The sequence below is a fragment of the Orcinus orca genome, chromosome 18, assembly GCF_937001465.1.
Source record: "Orcinus orca chromosome 18, mOrcOrc1.1, whole genome shotgun sequence".
In the NCBI taxonomy this organism is placed as follows: Eukaryota; Metazoa; Chordata; class Mammalia; order Artiodactyla; family Delphinidae; genus Orcinus; species Orcinus orca.
This window is the reverse complement of record NC_064576.1, coordinates 21,574,271-21,580,270: the sequence shown is the minus strand read 5'-3', so window position 1 is coordinate 21,580,270 and position 6,000 is coordinate 21,574,271.

Sequence of the window (6,000 nt, the reverse complement as noted above, 5' to 3'; positions counted from 1 at the left end):
AATGTTTAACCAGCTGTTTGTAGCTGAAAAAAAATCCCACTTGGAGAGATTGTTTTTAAAAAGTAATGAATACTATTATGATTTTTCCATTTTATTATTAGCTTGTTGTTTTTTAATATTTAAAATGTCTTAACTTTTAGCCACCAAATAAATGTGCATGCATGTGTATACTCTCTCAACAAATTTCTCACACTCTTAAATAAAAAAGGAAGTAGCTAGAAATTAATCTGTAGTGATGTTAAGTGGAAGGGCAAGGCTTTCAGGCTTCCTCTTTTTTTAACAAAAAAGTTATTTTTTAAATGTTGAAAACACTTTAAGGAATTACATATGTAGCAGAGCTCTTTAAAAATGAAAGTTGAAAGTGATAGAGTTAATATATCACTGTCTTATAAAAATATTTCCTTATGTAAAGAAGTTATTACAAAAGCAAAAATCTGGGAGGCCTCCTGGGATGTGATGTTACATGTTTCCCTCTTAACTTATTTGTCAGTCATTTACTTGTCTTTGTGCCTCACTCTCGTGAAACTGTGTTCCCTCTCTTCATGTGCTTCTTGTAATCACAGAGGACCTGCCATCTAAGTGAATAAATAGACCTCTCTTCCAGTTGATTAATGGAAAGCCATAAATCCTCTTAGTCACTGATGGATAGTAACAGATGCTTCACATCTTGTGGCATCAGAGCATTAGAGCAGACCTCTAGATCAAAGAAACTGGACCATTTAATAAATATGCCTGCACCCAGAAGCATGCACTCTAATATTTATGGATCCTAAAGAGATGCCTAACTCTGAGGTATATACTGGTACTCTGCAAAGGTTCTGTATTGATGAAATGCCTCTGAAGAAAATTGCATAGAGAAAGTCAATAAGAATACATGCAAGCCACATTTTTTCCCTAGAAATGGAAGACGTGTAATTCAAGCAGTTGTATTCAAAGCTGAACATTACTTCAGATCAACATGGGGATGAATACCCTGGTACACATGATGATGATCATTTAGGTGAGATTTTTTGAGGCTCCTTGACCAACCGAAATTTTAAGTGTTTGCTCTCATCACATTCAGGCTGTTTCTTAGGAAGAAATGAAATCAATTTGATTTTTGGCTTTCTGAAATATTGAGGGAAAAGAAAGAAACAAACAAAAAATAACAAGAATCTAGCTAGCTAGGCTGGTTGGAAGCTGGCAATCTCATTCACTATTATTCTTATCCTGTACTTGCAGCACAGTTATTTCTAAACCAATTAGAATAAAATGTGTTCTTAGTGGAAGATATTAATCTACCCTTAGATTCAACTGGTAATTGGCCTGAGTGAGTTAGGAAGGGTCACATGCTATAACGCTCCACAGACATCTTTCAGTAGTCCAGTATGTGAACACATTGAGTTGTATGGAATACAAAGCATGAATCCCCTTCACTACCTTATATTATCAAGCTCAGTTATACGGATGGTAGTTGATAATACATAATTAGTTCATTTGAGAATGGCAAGCCATTGAGTGCATTTTCTTTTCACAAAAAGGAAATGAAAATGTTTATTTTATAACTTTGAAGATAATTCTCAGCGTACTGTGGAGAATGGAATGGAATATTGATAGATTAAGACTATCAAATATGAGTACAAATAAACACATTATTTATCCTACTGTTAATGTTAACATAACCCATAGAATCTCATTTCATAAAGTAATTTTAGTAGAATGCAATTCAGAATCTCCAAAATTATATCACTAATTGCATTTTATTGTAACTGTAACTGCTAAATGGTCCAAGACTGTGGTGACTCCCATTGATTACTGCTTCATAATACTGACACCGTTTTCTCTTCTCCTCCCATATTACCTAGGACTGACTTATGGAACTGCTAGGGTATTGAGGAAATAGCAGTGTGTGGTTTCCAAGGTGAGGTTATAGAAGACATTGTGGTGTACACGTTTCTCTCTTGTAACACTTGTTCTGGGGAAGCCAGCTGGTGTGAGGACCCTTCAGTAGCACCACAAAGAAGGACACATTGCAAAGAACTGAGGCATCCTGTCAACATTCACAAGGGTGAGCTATGTAGAGTGAGCTATGTAGGAAGCAGGCCCTCCAGTCACAGTCAGACCCTCAAAGGACAGCACCCCAGTCAGTACCTTGATGTCACCTAGTGAGAGACCCAGAACCAAAGCTGCTTATGATTTCCTGACCCACAGAAACAGTGAATAATTAATGCCTACTGTATTAAGCTTCTAATTTGGGGGATAACTTGTTGAGCAATAATAGAAAACTAATACCAGATCTTTAGTGAATAGTTCCATGAAAATGATAGTAAACTGGGACTTCACTCTCTATTTCATGTGAACCAGCTAATTATTGGTTTGTTAAATTCTGTTGACATTTTTCTAAAATGTTTATGCTAACCACGTTTCTGTGATAACGTGAGGAGCATTTGGTCCATGCTTAGTGCTTCATCACAGTTGTACTTGGCTTAAAATGGCATAATGACGCTGGGGCTCAACCCACTTAACAATATCGATTTCTATTGCTCATAATTTCTCTCTAAGGTGCGCTTGTTTTGCTATGTGAAACATTTTGGCACTTTTCAGTATGCGAACAATACTGTTTTACTCTTTTAGAGGAAGCCGTATGTGTTATTTATTCATTGTATTCTTTGCTGACTCTCCATGATTAATAGATACTTTTTTTCTTTTCCCAAAGAAATGAGGTTATACTGTATTTTTTATAATCTAATTATTACTTAACTATTCATTAAATCATAGCTTCCTCATTAAAGTCAAAGGCAGGCGATCATTATTATCCATACAACATGGTGGCTAGCTCGTATTGACATTTGATGAGCATTGGTGAAAATGTTAATAGATTATGTCTATTAAGTTCGATACAGCAGACATGATGTTAAATATTTATATACATTGTTCATTTAACACGCATAATAGCCTCCTCAGCACTGAGTGTGTTTTTTTATTCCAATTTTAGAAATAAGGAAGCTACAGTTTCCACCTAGTAACACATTGACCAGAATTATTCAACCAGCACACAGGAGACATGAATTCATCTTAGCCATAAATTATGTTCCAAAGCTGTCTTTCCAGTGATATGAAAATTGTGGGTTTTAAAATTTCTGTATTTTGGATATAATTTTTTGCCAGGTTTCTATACCTAATGAAACCTGCTTTCTGAAAATTTTAAATTTCATTTGTTCCTTCATTCTTCACACATTCATCCAGTGTCTGTTAAATGTTGTATCTTGCATTGGCTTCTGGAAATAAAATAGTGAGCAAGAAAAGAAACAATATGACTTTCTGGAGCTCACAGTCTACTAGGGAAAAAGAGGTTTTAATCAAGCAAATACACAAATAAGTATAAAAGTATGAGTGTTATTAGTGCTTGAAAAGGGGTATATAGTCTTAAGTGAGTGTATACACCCAAGGATTTTGTCCAGGATGGAACTTTGGGCAAGTCTGAGGTTAGAACTAATAAATGAGGTAGCACTGTCCATTCAAAGCGAAGAGAGAAGTATTTTCTGGTAGAGAGAGAGTCAAGTGTAAAAAGTCTGAAGATCAGATCTGATCAGACTGGGGAAGGAAGAGGGGCTTTGTTTATTTTGATTTATTACATCTTGAAAAAAAAATTAACCTTTGGAACCACAGTTGTCCAAGGACATTTTTTAAAAGTTCATTGTAAATGTTGTGTATAATAGCAGTGATGTAGACAGAACAATGGGCAGGCCAATGTCACAGTACAGAAAAAAAAGGTGAGAGTAGAGAACACCAGAAATAACATTTTTTGAAAAAAAATCTAACTCCAGAAATTTCTCCTGGAGAATGTTTAACAGATTGTGGCCAACTACCAAAGATGCCTTATTTTTAAAGAACTATCATGTTAGAAAATAAAAGGACAATACATATAATTATTAAGGTGTTTTATTTTAATACCTATAATAATATTTTTAAAAGCCTTTTTGGCAAATATATTTTAAAGGCATAGAAAAAGTATAGATTTTTAGAGTCTTTTAACTGAGACACTTAAAATTATACTGACTCTAAACCTCCAGTTAGATCCAAGTACTGGGAGATCAGCTCAGTGCTTTGTGACCACCTAGAGGGGTAGGATAAGGAGGGTGAGAGGAAGACTCAAGAGGGAGGAGATATGGGGATATATGTATATGTGTAGCTGATTCACTTTGTCATAAAGCAGAAACTAACACACCATTGTAAAGCAATCATACTCCAATAAAGATGTTTAAAAAAAAATAATAATTTGGAAATGTCACATATTGTATTTAATAGTTTTGTTAACTGCTTGCAGCATCTCAGGTATATTTGACCTATTTAAATCATAAATGATCACTCATGAACAGTGCCTCTTAACTGTACTAGTAGAGCTAGGCATGAATTGTCCGTTAGCAAGAAAACTAGAAAACATAAAAAGCCAAGAAAATGAAATGTAAATCAACTTAGAATAAAGTCAAATAAATCTTGAAAGTAGACCTCCTACAAGAAGAACACAATTTACAGACAAGGAGCTGCTACTATAAAAATTCAATTTAAAAACCAAAAGGCATCTCTGCTTCTCTTTAGAGCCATTACCACCCATCAAGAGTGTTAATGATATCCTGAGATCCATGTCAGCAGGGATCATAAGCATAACTTATGATGATATGATGAATACAAGGAACGCTTCAATTTATAATAGCAAGAGTGTTCAGCAGACATGGCGCTTTTATTATGGGATATTTAAATAAGAGAAGGACATTGCAACAACTTTAGTAGGAAACAGAAATCAATCGCAGAATAAGAGGCATCATCCTCAATGAGTCCAAAATAATGATCATAATATTTATTCAGTGCAATCATTTTTAGCATCTTTCCGCATTCACTGACTGGCACCTTGTTTTTTTGTTGCTTTTTTGTTTTTCTTTTTTAACATCTTTATTGGAGTATAATTGCTTTACAATGGTGTGTCAGTTTCTGCTGTATAACAAAGTGAATCAGTTATACATATGTCCCCATATCTCCTCCCTCTTGCATCTCCCTCCCACCCTCCCTATCCCACCCCTCTAGGTGGTCACAAAGCACCGAGCTGATCTCCCTGTGCTATGCAGCTGCTTCCCACTAGCTATCTATTTTACGTTTGGTAGTGTATATATGTCCATGCCACTCTCTCACGTTGTCCCAGCTTACCCTTGGCCCCTCCCCGTATCCTCAAGTCCATTCTCTAGTAGGTTTGCATATTTATTCCCATCTTGCCCCTAGGTTCTTCTGACCATTTTCTTTTTTTTTGCGCAGTCTTTTCAAATATGTATTTTAATCCAGGTGAATTTATCAAGTGATTTCATCAAGATTTTGTATTTTTTCTTCTGAGAACATATCACATTATTTATGAGGCGTATCTAAATAAAGAATCAAATGATTACTAAAAAACCTGAAAAAAAGTAAACAAATAAAAATAAAGCCCATTGTATTCTGCAAAAAGAAAATCGTGAATAAAAATGTCTTAAGTGCCTATTATAATTTATCACTTAGAAATATGCAAAATATTTGGACCCAGTTAGAAAGTTAAAGTATTTCAAAGTATTCTCAAGGCAAATCAATCCAAAAAAACAAAATTAAGACTTTGCACACTAAGAAGACAAATTATAACAAATTTAATAGACATATATGAAAATCTTCTCATATCATGGTTTATAGAAATTTAATGTTCTTCAAGTACAGAATAACTATATAATGAAGTAAAAAACAAAGATTTATATTCCAATGTTTTTATGATTTAATAGCAAGCTAATTCAATACAGTATTAATATTATATATTAGGATAGAGTAAATTACTTTTGTTTTACATGTATGCTTAACTATTTGTGGCAGATTTTCTATTTACTGCTTGTAGATAACCTGAAAAAATACCTTTCCTACATTTGCTTCAGTCTCTTCCAACTCATTGTTATTTCTCGGCTTTTGATTCCAAATATTTTGTCAACAACCTTATGACCTCTCACTAATACT